Source organism: Acomys russatus, chromosome 5, assembly GCF_903995435.1.
Source record: "Acomys russatus chromosome 5, mAcoRus1.1, whole genome shotgun sequence".
In the NCBI taxonomy this organism is placed as follows: Eukaryota; Metazoa; Chordata; class Mammalia; order Rodentia; family Muridae; genus Acomys; species Acomys russatus.
The window spans coordinates 14,364,158-14,382,143 of record NC_067141.1 but is presented as its reverse complement, the minus strand read 5'-3'; the positions used below and the strand labels follow the sequence as shown (position 1 = coordinate 14,382,143).

The 17,986-nt window shown below is 46.0% G+C and overlaps 1 protein-coding gene and 1 pseudogene across 4 annotated transcripts in view; one reads left to right on the top strand and one right to left on the bottom strand.

Moving 5' to 3' along the window:
- The window catches only part of Fank1 (fibronectin type III and ankyrin repeat domains 1), a 115,564-nt gene that overhangs the window by 92,183 nt on the left and 5,395 nt on the right, over nt 1-17,986 (bottom strand). Inside the window, exon 1 of one of the 4 annotated variants that reach the window (XM_051145477.1) lies at nt 16,452-16,582. The exons of the other annotated variants lie outside the window; for them this stretch is intronic. The gene's annotated coding sequence lies outside the window, so the exon portion shown is untranslated. Of the gene's footprint in view, nt 1-16,451; nt 16,583-17,986 lie in introns of those variants that run through there. 4 annotated transcript variants of the gene reach the window in all.
- Nucleotides 1,625-2,248, top strand: LOC127189011 (40S ribosomal protein S8-like; annotated as a pseudogene).

The following is a 17,986-nucleotide window of genomic DNA, read 5'->3' as shown; positions in this document are numbered from 1 at the left end:
AATTGGGGCCCAGAACCCAACACTAAATAGGCAAAGCATGGGACACTTTAATGGAGAAAAATATATCCCTTAGAAAAACAACATAGACATAAATGGGCAAAAAGCTATGTTAACTTAAAACTGACCTCTAATGACCTTCACAATTCTAATGGAAGTCCCAAGATTTATGAAAACTGATAAATCAACTCTAAAATTGTGAAGAAGACCAACAATGACCAAGATCATGGGAGAGGAAGCAAGAAAATTTGATAGGAATTTTTGTTTTGTGAATGAAATAAATAAAAGGCCAACAAAATTAGTATATACTACTCAGAAATCCCAAAGCACCACAAAAAAACAGACAAAAAACAAAAAACCAACCATGTGCATATGCTAAGAATTCTCTAGAGGTGTTTTTATATAAATACACAATTTTTAATATACTGGAAGTTGAGTTTTGAATAATATCAACTTATATGAAGAGGGAGAGGGAGGGAGGGAGGCTGTCCCTCTAAGCACAAGCATCACCTACTTCCACAGCTCTGAGTGCACTACTGGACTTAGTTCTGGCTCCTGGCAACCATGTCTGCATGTGCTGTGCCTGCCCAAGGATCAGATCTCAGGGCCCTTTCTGTTTTAACTGCAGGCAGTGACTGAGCCCAGGCCTGACACGTCCTCTGTTTATGGTCATTGTTTTTAACAGTGTGTCAACTCTGCCTATATATCACAGAGAGGCAGGGATGTTTACATGGCCTTCTGCCAGAAGCAATCACTCCAGACTGCTTGCACACTGGAGATGGCATTACAATATTTTATTTTGAGTCTTTGAGACTGAGACCGGCTTTGTCACCTAGACTGGCCTTGAACTTATAATCATGCAGCCTCTGTCTCCTAAACACTGGGATTATAGGGATACGCTGACACAGGTAGCTTGAAATTTTAAAACAAGAGAAACGTTTTCAGGAGAAAAAAAAAATTCCCTTGCCTAATAAAGTCACTGAAGTATGCCAGGGAGCATAAATTTACCTGGACACCTTGTGAGAATGGCCGGAAGGGAACATTTAGTCCAACATCCCATCAAACTTGTCAAGTGGAACTAACCTGTCATCACTGTTCTGGACTCAAATGGCCAGAAACCACCGGGTTTGCTCACTATCAAAAGTTCAGGAGCAAGGCAAAGCAAGATGCACAGGGCCAAAGATGCCTTCTCCTGCACATACTGTCACCTTCTTCACTCGAGCTTGAGGCTATGAATTATGTTTCACAGTGTCCCTCAGCAAAGGGACAGCGCTAGCAACCATTAACCAAAGGCATGATCAGAGAAAGGCAAGCGGCTGGCATTCTTTCCTGAGCCAGATCTTCCCTGATATTATGCAAGGTCTCAATACTTTGTGCCAGTATTGATTACAGCATTAGACAATTCGGCTCTCCTCATTACACTGTAGTAATACAGTAATAAGTCTGTTGCTGCACACACACCTGAAAGCTCAGCACTCAGGAGCTGGAGATGGAAGCATGAGAAGTTCAAGGTCATCCATAGCTATAATGTGAGTTCAAGGCCACACTGGGCTACACAAAGACACTCACCCAATAAATTCATTTTTAAAAGAATAAAAAGCTTGCTCTTTCCAGCCAGTGCCGAGCGATGGGCATCTCTCGGGACAACTGGCACAAGCGCCGCAAGACCGGGGGTAAGAGAAAGCCCTACCACTAGAAGCCGAAGTATGAGCTAGATGGCCGCTGCCAACACCAAGACTGGCCCTCGTCACACGCACACAGTCCGAGTTCGAGGAGGCAATAATAAGTACCGTGCCCTAAGATTGGACGTGGGCAACTTCTCCTGGGGCTCTGAGTGCTGTACTCGTAAAACAAGGATCACTGATGTTGTCGACAATGCATCCAGTAACGAGCTTGTGTGCACCAAGACCCTGCTGAAGAACTGCATTGTGCTCATTGACGGCACCCCGCACCGACAGTGGTAGAGTCCCACTACGCACTGCCCCTGGGCCGCAAGAAGGGGGCCAAGCTGACTTCTGAGGAGGAAGAGATTTTAAACAAAAAGCGATCAAAAAAAATTCAGAAGATATACGATGAGAGGAAAAAGAACGCCAAAATCAGCAGTCTTCTGGAGGAGCAGTTCCAGCAGGGCAAGCTTCTTGCCTGTATTGCCTCAAGACCAGGCCAGTGTGGCAGAGCAGCTGGCTATGTGCTGGAGGGCAAGGAGCTGGAGTTCTACCTCAGGAAGATCAAAACCGGAAAAGGCAAATAAACCATTCCTAGCTCATGTAAAAAAAAAAAAAAAGAATAATAAGCTTAGTCAATCTTTTAAATTGTAGAATTTCCTGATTACTATGATTATAAAGAATATGGAACGCACATTCACAAATTAATTGATACAATTTCAGAAGTAAAATCAACCTTTGGGGTTGGTTTAAAAGTTAGCTCACACTGGGAGGTGGTGGCACACGCCTTTAATCCCAGCACTCGGGAGGCAGAGGCAAGCAGATCTTTGTGAGTTTGAGACCAGCCTGATTTACAAGGTGAGTCTAGGACAGCCAAGGCTAACACAGAGAAACCCTGTCTCAGGAAAAAAAAAAAAAGTTAGCTCAGGTGCTGAAAAGATGGCTGGGGGGGTGTGTGGTTAAGAGCACTTGCTGCTTTTGCAGAGGACCCAGGTTCGGTTCCTAGCACCCACACATGGTAGCTTATAACCACATATAACTCCAGTCCCAGGGGAATCTGACACTCTCCTATGACCTCAGCAGGCACCAGGCACACACGTGGTGCACAGACATATATGCAGGCAAAACACATAAAATAAACCTGAGAGAAAATTTGTTCATTATCTCAGACACAAGTATGAAAGGGAAAAGTACCAAACCTGGTGGCTCTAAAAGTCATCAGGGCTCATACCTGTAAGTCAACAGAGTCTGCAAGCCCCAGACCCTTTCTGTGCAAGAATGTTTTAAGGACTGGTTGGTGCATATAAAGGCCTGAGTGTTTTATAAGGGCTCAGGTGATATTAAAATGTTTACCATGTGGGATGGGTAAGTAAAGTGCTTGCAGTTCAAAGGCTGAGGACCAGAGTTCAGTTTCCCAGGACTCACATAGCAGCCCACACTTCCGGGACAAGGTGGGCAGAGCAGGCTGGAGGAGAGAATCTGGGACAGGTGTGTTTGGTGTGTCAGTGGCAAACGAGACAGCCTGCCTCCAACAAGGCGGAAGGTGAAGTCCAGCACCAAGGTTGTCCTCTGACACTGGGGCACATGCCGCCCACGTTCATACACACAAACACACCCTCACATCTATACATGCACGCACAAAGAATTTCTCTAAATTTTACTGTGGGCACGTAAGATTAACTGCACTGCCATCAAGAGCAAGAATGGCCACCACCCCTCTCTACAACTTTGTCATCCACAACTAAAACTCTACGCTAATAACAGCCAAACTGGAAGCTATGGGGAAGAACACTTGTTGTGCTCACTTAAGGTCCTGAGTTCACATCCCCAATACCAATCGATGTAAGAAGCCAGGCATGGTAGGTATGCCTGGTCTGTGGACAGGAGTGGAGACAGGAGGATGGCCTTCTGGCTGCTAGCATAGCATAGGCCCTAGATCAAGGAAATAAGGTGAAACATGAGAGACGGGACACTGGATGTCCTCTTCTGGCCTGTAGTCATTCATTCATTCATTCTTTCATTCATTCATATTCATTCTCTGTCTCTCTCTCTCTCTCTCCCTCCCTCCCTCCCTCCCTCCATAAAAGTAAAAATGGCTACAGAATGTCCCAAAAGGAGACCAAGAATCCATTTCTGAGCCTGAGAGTGTAAGGTAAGAGGAAGACTGCCACACAGACACCACCCTGTAAGATTTGAAAACTACCAGGCAAACCAGTTTTTCCTCCTGACCTGGGTACGCTGATGGACTGGGCATTCACCCTTGGTGTGTGTCTGATTCCAGCTTCACGCCTGCCTCCACCTTGCCCATTTCCCCTCAGGAAGCTTCAAGCTGCCTACTCTCCCAGCCTAGCCTGCCTCTGTGGGACTCTGGTTCACTCCCCTGAGCCTGCGTTTCCTACTGTCCTCTACAACCAAAGGAAACTCTTGCTTTTGTCTGAGCTCACTGGTATTTCCTGGATTCCAGAACCAACCTACTACCTACCTTACTGTGACTAAGTGAGACTAGACACACAGACCAGGAAGACTGAGGGGGCACAGAAAGGGAAAGGCAGTCCTTTGGGTATCTGGCCAAAATCTAGAGACTTTAACACAACTGATAAAATCAAATTGCCTACAGAGATAGCACTTATTTTCCTAAAGACTTCTTGAATAAGGGTGTTAAAGCAGACTGTGTCTGACCTTGGCTGGCCCCATTAGCCTCTTCTCATCCATAAGCCCAAACAGTGCACCTGGGACAGCCACCTTAGTTTCATTTTATTTTTATATACGTGGCTGTTTTGTCTGCATGAATGCCTATGCATCACGCACATGCCTGGTGGTGATGGAGGCTAGAAGGGATCAGATCCCCTGGAACTGGAGTGACAGCCAAATTTGAGCCACCGTGTGAGTGGTGGGAATTGAACCCGGACCCACTGAGTCACCTCTGCAGCCCCAGTTTCATTTTCAAAAGGAAATTCTTTTTATTTTTTTTGATTTTCGAGACAGGGTTTCTCTGTGTATCCTTGGCAGTCCTGAACTTGCTTTATAGACCAGGCTGGCCTCAAATTCATAACGATCCACCTGCTTCTGCCTCCCGAGTGCTGGGATCATGTGCCACCATGCCCAGCTCAAAAGAAAAAAAAATTTTTAATTTAATTAATTTATTCATATTACAATTCAATTGTTATCCCATCACTTGTATCCTCCCGTTCCTCCCTCCCTCCTGCTTTCACCCTATATGGGACCTCCTCCCCACTATGTGGTCATAGGCTATCAAGTCTCATCTTGGTAGCCTGCTTATTCTTTCTTTGAGTGCCACCAGGCCTCCCCACCAAGGGAAGGTGGTCAAATACGGGGCACCAGAGTTTATGTTCAAAAGGAAATTCTTTAAGAACAAGTAACCTAAGGGGCATTGTGGTTATACCTTTAATTCTATGAGTTTGAGGCCAGCCTGGTCTACATACTGAATTCTAGGCCACCCAGAACTCCATCTCAGAACAAAACACTACAAACGAACCAGTTGATATTTAGTGACACCTTAATTTTTTTGTTGTTTTTGTTTTTCAAGACAGTGTTTCTCTGTGTAGCCTTGCTTTGTAGACCAGGCTGGCCTCAAACTCACAGTGATCTGCCTGCCTCTGCCTCCCGAGTGCTGGGATTAAAGGCGTGCACCACCATGCCCAGTGACACCTTAATTTTTAAACTCTGTTCATTGTAGACAATGTTGTGAAAAATAAAAATAGGTAAGGTCTACTTAATCTTTAAAGCTCATGTAAATCACCTCCTTTGGACGTGACCTCACAAGGCACCAGATCCTGTGCGCCTTCACTGCAAAGACAACCGGGTACAAGTCTCCTGAGAAGCCCAAGCCCACGTCTTCAGTATGTGCTGTCTCTTGGTGGCCCTCTCTCCGAAAGCCTCTGCTTCTGTTTAAAGTGTGTCCAAGCTTTTGTGTCTATGTAATAAACTAACTTTGCCTCACTCAGTCTTGCTCTAAAATTCTTCTCTGTTTTACAGTCAAAGAACCTGGTGTTACAACTGGTCCCTAAGGGGGAATGGAGCATCTTCCCCAACTGGTGGCTGTTCTGGGCTGCAGCTTCCCACACCAGCATTGGTACCTCATCTATTATGTAAATCATATCCACAGTAAGAAAACATCTTCTCCCTCTACCCTTCCAAAATCCCAGATTCCCATGAAAAGTGCAGAGAAGCAAGAGGACCATGCAATTGTATGTGATGTGAGCTGCACACACGTCTTCATAATGTACTGAGGCCCTGCATCAGTAAAACTAGATTTCTGATGTTGAGACAGGATCTTATGTAACTCAGGGTGGCCTTGAACTTGCTATATATATAAAGGAGATTGGTATTGAATCTTGATGCACCTGCCTCAGCTTTCTAAATTCTGGGGCTGTGGAAGCAGTGTTTTTCATACTAGGGTTGATAAAGAGTGAAAAGCTTTAAAAAATGTAGTTGGTTGGACAAAGGTACCATAGTATAAGGAACACAGTGTGAGGTTCATGGCATGTAGTGCACACTGTGTGCTAAGCTAGGGACAGCAGGACCTGCTCGGTGTTCTTGTAGCAGGGGACCTCTCACAGAGAAAAGGTTATGGGGAGCTAAGATTTTCTTCTATCATTTCTTTCTTCGATGCAAGATGCATCACTTACTGGGAGCCACATTTGGAGGTGGACCATCTCAGCCCTCATTATCACGGAGTGTCTGTACTTTCATGATTGGCTTACTTCACTTTATATCTTTAAATGTTCATCCATCCATCCCAGATCTTGGGAGGCAAAGGCAGGCAGATCTCTGAGTTTCAAGCCAGTCTGGTCTACATAGCAAGTTCTAGGCCAGCCAAGGCTATATAGTGAGGCCCTGTCTCAAAAAATACATATATATGTATGCACATATAAATATATATGTGTGTGTGTGCACATGTGTATAAAAAAGGTTTGTCCACTTCATAGCCTGCATCAGAATTGTCTTCCTTTTCAAGGGTGCATGATACTCTACTCTACACACCACAGTTTGCCTATTATTTGTGGATGGGCAGTTAGGTGAATTCCACTTTGGGACAGTCAGTAATGACATACATGCTTTTACAACATATATTTATACCAATATCTATAAACAGTCCAAAGAGCTTGGCTCAGCCAAGCTTATGTCCCTAAGTTAGGACAAATGTTCTTTTGTAAAATGACTTCTTCCTTCACTTGAGTAACAGGAACACTGTCAGGACTTGTTTCACACACTCGGGAGAATACCTCTCACCTTTCCTATCACCTGGAAGAGTGAACTAGGGCGGTGGAACCATGTGATTAAAGAAACAAGTCGAGTTTGTAGTAATCAAGTTGTCAAGCTAACATATCTTTACACAAATATACATAAACAATCTAGAAGCGCCATGGGTTACAAACTGCAAGGCAGGGCACACATCCCTTCACCATGGACCAGTCACATCTTTTGGCTCACACTCATCCGGCTTCCAGTCACACCTCTCATGTGTCCCACATGTTACATTTTGGAAGCAATGATCTAAGCACGGACATCAGCCAGCTCCACTCAGGGCCCTCCCCGCCTGCGTTATGCTCAAGTTTACTTCCACATTGTGATTCACAGATGTTCCTGTTCTCTGGACTTCCCTTTGAAGGAGTAAGAACACCTTACTGGTTAGTTCATTAATACGCTGAATATTAAGTGTAATCATTTTACATTCCTATGACAGCCGTCATCTTGCCAATGTTTGAAAAGCCATCCTTTAACAATGGTTAAGTCCTACCCATTCATGAGTTGATTCCTTCTTTCTCCAGGAGGCCTGGGGAACAGCAGCCTGGCCAACCCTGGGAAGCTGGTCAGAAAACAGGACCAGTAGCCAGACGCTGGCATTAAAGGCACACCAGGTTGGCACACACCCTGCTGACCTCAGGTGCGGGGGAACCAGCTCTACCTGCCTACCCAGCTTTTCCCAGTCTTCATTAACTGCTGTCTACTTCTTTTTCTTGGCATAGTCACACTGCTCACTGCCAGCAGTCCCACCTCTGGAAGCCAGCCCTGAACTCACAGACCTCATCTCACTTCTGGGAGGGGAAGAGCAGCTCCCACTAGGAGCCTTTACACTCACTGCTTCTCCGCAGGGGCCAAAACAGGGAGGGAAACTGTTCCCAAGGCTGGGCGGGCAGAGAGGATGGCAGAAACCGAATCCTTCAAGGGTCTTCAGAGCTCCAATGAAAATTCTTTCTCATATTTAATTTTTCTTACTAGGGAGAACTTGGTTGTTGGTATTTAATACTGATAAATGTAGTTGAACACCACCAGTTTGGGGGCTGGGACATAGCTCAGTGGCACAGACCCTTGCCCAGCATGAATTGGGCCCTGAGCAGAGAGAGAGAGAAAAATACGGGAGCAAAGCCACCTGTCCTGCTTTGGGCAGTCTCTTCCTCTCAGTGTCTCTATCCAGCTCTCTGCCCTGTCCTCCGAAATCAACTGATAAGGCAAGTGCCTGCGACTCACCTGCCTGTGAGCCTGGTAGCAAACCTGGCTTCCAGCCTGGTAGTGCTCACAAGCCCTTGGGGTCAAGCAGAGAGAGGATAACCCAAGGTGACTCAGCAAAATGAACAGAAGCAGACAAGGATGCTGACAGGGACCTTTGGCAAATGAAGGGGACAGTAACACAGAAGAAAAACGTGGCTGCTTTGCCTGATACTGGAAACTACCACCCTCTACAAGGTGGGGTTCACTCATTAACTCTGGGAAAGGAAGGAGTGACACGCAAGTTCTACGGTGTCATAAGTATTAGGGAGTCCAGAAGCAACAGTTCTAAGGCTAAGGTGACGTTCAGATGGCTGCACTAGCCACTGTCCTGTGAAAGAGGACAGGTCTGCCCCACACCCTGCCCCACACCCCCCACAGCACCTGAGTCATCAGGCTTCCTGGCTCAGATCTGCACTGTATTTGCTCACAGCTGGATCTTGTTCTGCTAACTGTTCTAGGGTAGCATGCACAGTCATCATAGGCCAGGCCCCATGGCAGGCCCCACAGCAGGCCCCATGCACACAGTTCGGCTCCTCCACAGGGATCCCACAAGCCAGATCTGTCTCTCCTCTTACTCAGCCACCCCAATTTGAGAGAAGCAGGAAGCTGACAACGTGCAGAGTTGGGCTTCCCGATTCCTGTGCCCCTCGGTGACTTGCCAACTGTTGGCATCGCTGCGATGTAATAATTAATCTGCTTTATCTAAAATTAACTCAAAGTAAACAAATGCCAGTTGAAGTGGGGGCAGAGAGACACCAGAAAGACACATTTAGCAGAAAAGAGCTGTGGCAAGCCAGCCTGACTCATGCTGGCACTATCTGGAATCAGATGGCCATCTGACAGGGGCCTGTAAGGAAAGCTCACATGGCAACGAGACTTTGGACATGCCCAGCTCTTGGCATATCACTAGAGGTTTATGTGTCAGACAGAATGAGAAACCTTTGAGTCAGAAGTTCGTAGCCATGAAAGAGTAGCAAGTCATTGGCGCAGCTCTATAATCATCCATCAGTCAGGAAGCATCAGCTCTTTGGGCCTGTCTGTTTCTGCTTCCCTCGGCAAGAGTCAAACAGATAAATTGTAACTGGGCTCACTGTCTTGTATTCTCAGGATATACAAGCCATTACTTTTTGTGGTTTCTGGAACTTTGGGGTTAGAGGGGACAAAGTGTAGGTGGATAGCCAACCTCCCAAGGCTTATGATTACAGCACCCCACTTAAAGCTCTTAGAATCTTTTTAACGGGGTCCAAATATCTAGCTACCATTGGTTCCCACTGAAGGCAGTAGCATGCTAGATCGATGAATCATGCCAGGCAAGAATGAGCGCAAGGGGCAGGCAGAGGTTTCTCTTTTTAGTGTCCTCACCACAGCAATTTAAATTTCCGACAGTCCACTACAAAAGGCAAGACATCAAGCTACCTAGTTATTAATATTATGGAAAGAGACAGTTAATACAATAAGCAAACGGACAAGCAATCAGTGCCTGTTGTGGTGACACATGCGTTTAACCTCAACACTCAGGAGGCAGAGACAGGCAGGTCTCTTGAGAGTTCTAGACTAGCTGATCTACCCATGGAAGGCCAGACTAGCCAAAGATGGACATGGTGAGGTCCATCCTTAAAAAGAACATAAAAAGATATTAACTAACAAGTTGGCAATAGTAATACAGGTCTCCAAGCTAAGGGAAGGAGTCGTTGCTCCTTTTCCACAGGTGTTAGTCCTTTAAGATGGCAGAGCAGGCAGGTTGTATCTCGTGTGTAAATAACTTTCACAAGTGGTAGCCGAAAGCTTAAGTGCCACAGACCTCCATGAGGAAGATCTCTGATACCCAAGCTGGGGGGTTGGGGGGGGGGGGGGGGGGGGGGGGGGGGGGTGGGGAACAGATGTAGAGCAGGATGCTGTGTGCTTGCTGACTCTGCCTTAGCATCAGTGAGTGCACTCCCACAATGATCAGGACACTGACAGCAGCCATGTCCTCACTCTCCACTGATAGATGAAGTGGGATTTGGGTCCAAAACAAGGGAACCGTCTTCACAAACAGAACCTGATGGAATGTGTTTGATACCACATTTCTTGTCCACTAACTATTGGGACACAGATGCCTTTCGGGATAGTGTTTCTTTGTCTCATCATACAGAGATCCTGTAATGTGAAGTATTGGAGGGAAACAAGATAAATGCTGTGTACAAGAGCAGAAACAAAGACCCAGTCCTATCTCTGAAGGGATCCAAACATGTTACAGGTGGGAAATCTTAATTATTAGGATTTTTCACTGTCAAAATGGCAAAGATCCAAATGAGCCACTGTAGTGTTCAACTGGCTGTGGGGGCAAAGGGAGCTCATACTTGTCGCTGTTGAGAGTGACAACAGTTGTAAACCCCGTGGGACACTACCAAGAGTTTGGGTTTCACATGTCCCAAGGCCTGAGTGTTGAAGGCTTGGTTCCCAGCAAGGAGATGTAGTTTAGAAGGTGAGGCCTATGGGAGAGTCTTAGGTCAGAGGTCAAGGTATGTCTGTGAGGAGACTGTGGGACTCCAGACCTCCTCTCTTCCTCTGCTATTTCCCTGCTGTTGCCATCTGTGGCCTCATAAGTACCAAGAAAGTAATGGCACTATTCCATCCTAAATGAAGCTCCCAGAACAAAAACAGAGTAACCCATTTCTCCTGAGTTAATGCCTATGTGTCTGATTTAGGAAGATTAAGAAGAACAATTTGGGGGCTGGAGAGTTGGCTCAATGGTTTAGAAACCCTGGTGAGGACCCAGATTCAATGCCCAGCACCTACATGGTGATTCACGACCATCCCTAACTCCGGTTCCAGGGATATGATGCCTTCTTCTGACCTCTGTGAGCCCCTCCCCCACACACACACATGTGATGCACTAAAAAATATACATAAATCTAAAAAGGGATTTTTAAAAAGAACAATTTAATGACTATAAAAGTACCTTTAGCTGGGCATGGTGGCGCACACCTTTAATCCCAGCACCTGGGAGGCAGAGGTAGGCAGATTGCTGTGAGTTCGAGGCCAGCCTGGTCTACAAAGGGAGTCCAGGACGGCCAAGGCTACACAGAGAAACTCTGTCTCGAAAAACAAAACAAAACAAAAAAGTACCTTTAAACAGTCCATACTTGGACTCTTTCTCTTAGATACAGCTGCACAAACACAAAATGTCAGACTCAGAAGGTGGCCACTTTCAGTTTTTTAAAGTAGGATGGCCACACTGGTTGCCCACTGCCACTATAACTACAAACAGTTGCTTATAACAATAGAGATGCGTTGTCTTACAGTTCTGAGGGTCACGAATCCAAAATGCACTTAGAAGGTTCAAGTCGAAGGTTCGCTCCTCCTGCAGGTCCGTGGGACTGCCTTCCTCAGTGCCTACTTGGTATCTGGCCCCAGGCTCCCTGGCTCAGGACCTAATACCACACCAACCTCCGCTTCTGTTCTTAGTGACGGCTCCGGCTAGGCCTGGCCTTCTGCTCCCCTTCTAGTGAGAGCACATGTGGTTGATTACATTAGGCCCACCTGGACCTGGACCGCAGCACGAGCTCTCCATCTGTCCATGCTTAACCATACAGCCTCCTGTGATTGCAGGCTAACATACAAACAGCTTCAGGGCCTCAGGATGTGGACATCGTTGGCTTGGTAGCAAATAAGCAGAAGTGGGCCTCTGTCAGTCCGGGACTGGTTCAATAAATGAAGATAAATTCCTATAACAGAAAATCACTGCTCTCCTAACCATGAGGAAACTCAGGATAAACGAACGAGAGAATGCTCTCCAAAACGCAACGAACATTTGCTGAAAAGAGGCAGGCACAGGTCAGAGAAAGAAATGCCACACAAATAATCTGCTTTTGTTCCCAATATTAAAGTGTGCCAGATTAGTAAGTGATATACAGGACTGAGGTGGAAACATTATCCAATGACTTCTCACTAACTATGCCTTCATAATTTTGTTTTGTTTTTGAAACTTGTAGCTGTAGTACTTATCCAAAAAGTGAGAAAACAAAGGTCTAAAAAGAGGAAAAAGAAACGAAAGAGGAAAAACAGTGACAGATGGAGAATCTAGGGCAAGTGGAACCAAACTGGCAGGCTGGGTCTCCCAAGGCAAAAACCACAGGTGGTGGTTGGGGCCACAGCACAATGGTAGCACACTCACCGAGAGGCTATAGCTTTGGAGTTGGAGAGATGGCTCAGTGGTTAAGCACACTGGCTGTTCTTCCAGAGGACCCAAGTTCAGTTCCCAGTACCCACATAGCAGCTCACAACTGTCTGCAACACCACTTCCAGGATGCTCAATACCCTCACACAGACATACATACAGGCAGAAAACACCAGTGCACATGAAATAAAAATAAGTCCAAAAAATTTTAAAGAGCCTGTAGCATTGATGCTCAGCATAACACACATGCCCAAACCAAAAACATACTAGATCATACTGGAGTTCACTGACATATAACCTATTACCACAAAGCAGCAGTTCACCCCACAAACAGTTGCCATCAAATGAGTTCTGTGGAACAGTTACCCAAAAGGAAATGTAGGTAAAAGACTTGAATGGCTGCTTCGTGTAAATACATTTAAGTAGCCTATGAAAATACCTTTTAAAACTTAATAGCACTAGCTCGTGTGGAAAGGATAATGAGACACATCTGCTTAGAGGAGGGGGCAGAGCAAACATCAGCAGCATGGAGAGCAGCTGGCTCTGAGGAGGCCCTGTTCAGGCAGGCCTTGCTGCACAGCTGGTAGCTGTTAGAGGTGCAGCTGAGGTGCAGGTACCTGGGTGAACTCTGCCATTTGGTGGAGCACTCTACTCCCAAACATGTGCCAACTGAAATGCACATGTGTAGGGCAAAGGGAACCTTCATTCACTATTGGTGAAATTGCAAACTGGCCCGGCCACTCCAGAAATCAGTGTGGAGGAGTCTCAAAAAGGCAAAAATAAGCCTACCAAATGACCCAGCTATACCACTCCTTGGCATATGCCCAAAGGGCTCAACATCCTACACCACGGATACTTGCTCAGCCAGCCATGTTCACTGCTGTACACAACAGCTAGGAAATGGAAACACACAAAGTGTCTTTCAACCGGCAATAGAATAACGAAAATGGAAGATTATTCAGTTGTAAAGAAAAATGAAATCATGAAATTTTCAGGTAAACAGATGGAACTAGAAAATGCCACATTGAGCAAGGTATCTGAAAGCCAGAAGGACAATGTGGCGTGTTCTCTCTCATTGGAGGCTCCTGGCGCCAAATCATCGGATGTGAATAGTTTGCAGTAACTGCAGACATCAGGAAAGCCAAAGAGGACCGTTGCTGTGATGGGGGCTAGGGAACAGTAGAGAGGAAATAGCAGGGTGTAAGTGATCTGCTCACGGAATAGGCAGGGGTGCTCTTCAGGGTGGGAGGAAAGAGGTAAATGAAGAATAAAGACAAGGATAGAGGAGGGGAAGGATGTCTGAAAAATGAATACGGAACTATATTATTAACTATTTGGTTTTTTAAAAACTATAATACACATAAGTCTATGGATAAATAGATAGTTTATACGAAATGTTCTCATCTGGGCCAATAATGCTCCCTCCAAGACCCAAAGACTACCTAACAAAAACCCCTATACCAGACATAAGAAGCACTCTTTTGAGTTTTTGGTTCCAGTTGTCCAACAGACGCCCATAAGAGTACAGGCTACTACTATTGCTCTTGGTTGCTCCTTCCTCAACACACACACACACACACACACACACACACACACACACACACACACACAAACACATACACACACATGGAAGATAACTTCCGATTGCTGAAGACACCATGCACTTCAGACACAGGGCCCTATATCCTGGTGCAGTGGCATAGGCCTGTAACCCCAGCACTCGGGGAGGCAGAGGCAGGCATATTTCTGTAAGTTCAAGGTCAACCTGGTCTACAAAGTGAGTCCAGACCAGGACAGCCAAGGCTACACACAGAAACCCTGTCTCAGAAAACGAGAGAGAGAGAGACAGACAGACAGACAGACAGACAGACAGAAAGACAGAGACAGACAGAGAAAGAGAGAGAGACAGACAGACAGACAGACAGACAGACAAAGACAGACAGAGACAGACAGAGAGATTCCTCCCTAAGGACTAGCTCTCATGCATGCCTCCAAAAGAAGAAAGTAATCAACAGTCTTACCAAGTCATGGCACCCATGTAGCACAACAGCTGACATGGGACATTAGCCCTAATGGCGCGGCTGTGTTAACATTTGTAAGATGAATGATCATATGGTGTATTAGTTTCTGTTGCTGTGATAAACACCATGGCCAAAAGCAACTTGGAGAAAAGAGGTGACTTTGTTTACCCTTGCACATCCCAGTCCTTCACACTGAGAGGCAGGAACTGAAGCAGAGGCATAGAGGAACACTGCTTACTGCCTTCCTCCTCAAGGCTTGCTCAGCCTGCACTGCCCACAGTAGGCTGGTCAGGACCATGCCCTGCAGACTTGCCCACAGGCCAATCCGATGGAGGCGCCTCCTCAACTGACGTTCACCACTCCCCAGATGGTTCTAAGGTGTGTTACATTGACACAAACAAACAAACAAGGACTAAGCAACAACCATGGATTCATTTTTCAAATTTTCACTAAACAGTGTTTGTAGGATTTGTGTATTTTATTGTAGACACACACACACACACACTTCAATTAGAAATAAACATTGACTTTAGCCCAGTGGTGGCGACACACACCTTTAATCCTAGGACTTGGGGGCGGGGGGCAGAGGCAGACAGATTTCTGAGTTGGAGGCCAGCCTGGTCTACAGAGTGAGTTCCAGGACAGCCAGGGCTACACAGAGAAACCGTGCCTCAAAAATGCCGCCTACCACCACCACCACCACCACCAACAACAACAACAACAAGTAAACAAACACGCATTGACTCCCAGGGAGAAGCAATGCCCTCAGCAAGCAGCACTCTCTCCTACACGGGCGATTTCGTTCACTAGTGCACTTGTGTGATCCCAAACGAGCAAACCAATCAGGTCATCTCTCTCACGGAGCACATCTGTAAAGCCTTCCATTGTTTTGTCTGCTTTGCCCAGTTCTGGGCATGGAATCAAGTGTCCTCCCCTTTGGCTACATCTCCAATCTATAAGGGCATTTATATTATACATTATACATATGTTATACATTTATATTCTGTGTGAGGGAAGAGGTCACAGCATACACATGGAGGTCAGGTGACAACTTTGTAGAGTGAGAACTTTCCTTCTGCCACGTGAGTTCCGGAGATTGAACTCAGGTGGTCAGGCTTGGCAGCAAACACCTTTTCCTGCTAAGCCATTTTGCCGGCCCCTGTAAGGTCACTTCATCTTATTGGCAGCAGTTTTCAGTTCTAGGGGTGGAATCGGGGCAAACATTCTACCTCTGGGCTGCATTGGCCAGTCTGTAAAGTCATTATCGAGACTATAATCCTGTGATTGCCCCCCATATCTTCATCTACTCACACTAGTGTGATTAAAGAGATGCAAGAGTCAGGAAAGTGAAGGCCTTGGGCTGGGGATGCAGCTCAGTTAGGAGAGTGTTTGCATAAACCCATAAACAGGCTTCGTGACATTGGCCTAGAATCCTAGCCCTGGAGAAGTGGAGACAGGAGGATTAGAAGTTCAAGGTCATCCTCTGCCACATACAGAGTTCAAGGCCAGCCAGTCATCCATGAGTCCCTGCCTCAAGGAAGTTTCTGGTGGAAGAACCCCACTCATCCCAGCATGTAAGAGGAAAAACAAGACAAAGTGCCAAGAAGACGGATTAACCATATTAGGGGTTAAGAGAGCATAAACTGCTGCGCGATTTCTAAAAAATGGTGGCATCCCGGAGCTGTTTGTTTGTTTGCTTATATTTATTTCTTTTTATTTTATGTGTATAAATGTTTTGTCTGCTTGGATTTGAGTGCAGGAACCTTAGACACCAGAAGAGGGTGATGTCGAATCTCCTGGAATTAGAGTGAACAGACAGTTGCAATCCACTATGTCGGTGCTTGGTACTGAACTAGACACTCCGCAGGAGCCATTTCTGCAATCTCAGGAGAGGTTGTAAAGGAGGAACGAGTGGGTGGATGGGCAGGAGCCGGGAAGATGAGAAGACTGAAGGTTCTGGACAAACTGTTAGTAGTCAGAGACAAATGAGAGAATGGGCACCTGAATCTTGAGAAAGGCTTGCCCTTTAGCTTTAGAGAAAACTCCCCGAGAGGGCTCGCAAGGTCCTCAGGCTCAGCCACGCGTACACCCTACCTCGTCTTGGCCTTGTTTACTGAGTGAGTTCTTGTACCTGAATGTACTGAGTCATACAGGCGTCCTTGGAAGCCGCTGGAAAGCTCGAGCCCCTCCTTGAATCTGATTGGCTGCTTCTAAAGAGACAAGTCGTAACAGTGTTTCCTTGGCCCAGTAAGGCCAAGGCCAACCAAATTAGCAGGAAGCAGACGCTGTCTGGGGACAAGCTGGGTGCTTGCTTACACGTTCCTTGGGACACAGCCTCAACCACGGAGACTCTCTGTGCCTTTCTGTGGCTGACTGGGCACCACAGGTCAGGACTGCATTACTTTTCAGTATTTTGATGGGGGTCTTAAAACAGGACTGTTTAAACGTGTTGCTTTAAAAATGCTTTTTTTTTTTAAGTTTTTAATTTGATTTATACAAGCATTTACTTCTTCATATGGTTTGAATTGTAACCTAATTGAAATAATTAATACTCTTTAGGGACTAAGAGTACTTTAAAAAAGAAATCACCACACAGATTTGTTAAATGATTCCTGTACTCAAGTAAGAAATGACTTTTAAGTCCCCATCGGCCTTCCAGATGATGAATGAGCCAGTCCTCCATGTTAATGCAAGGCTTTTGTTAGGTCCTCTGACCTGGTAGTCCCTTGATCCAGAGAAGATGATGAGTTATTTCCTTGATCATACCAGATAAAACGAGACTCTTAAAGCATCCATTTAGATTAGGCAGGAATGTGGTGGGATTCGAGTGGTTTTTGTAACCAACTTGACATTTATAAGCACCTGACTTAAATGAACTTTGCCCAAGAGGGACTTGAAGTTTACAAGGAGCACAGCCCCTCCTGCTGTAGAATAAAACAGCTCTCTTTTTTGGGAAATACATTACCCTTGGGGAAATAAAACCAGGCAATGTCATCCGTTCCATAAATGTTTGTTTAAGGCCCCTGGGACAAAATGATAAAGAAGGCAGACAGGATCCTGCCCTCTTCAGCCTGCTCAACATGGTAGGAGAAATATATATATATATTTTTTTTTAATTAATAAAATAATTAAATTGTGATTGTTATGAAAAGTACAGAGATGGAACGGCATTAGGGAGGTGGCATCTCAACTTCAGGCATTCAGGGAAAGAGTGAGTGAGGAAGGGTACTTAAGCAAAGACTGGAGGCATATGAGGCCTCCTTCCCACTGGAGCAGGTGGCCTAAAGGGCATCTAGTGTGTTGGAAAGAACTGAACAAGCATAATAGATCTAAGATCCCAAGTGTGAGGGGCAGCCAGCCCATAGAACGCACGTTAGAGGGTGGGGAGAGCGGGGCACTGCAGAAATCCTAGAGCATACAGTTACGGTCATACACGATGACATTGATGCCAGCAGGAAGGGAGGAAGGGGAGCACACGCTGGGTACCCCTCGGAGGTGGCATAAACTTCCAAGCTGGTGACAAGGGCATGTGTGAGGTTGGTGTGGCAATAAGAATTCAAGATGACTCCAACTTCAGGCTGGAGTGAGTAGGAAGGTGACGAAGACAAGTGGACAAGCAGGTTTGGAGA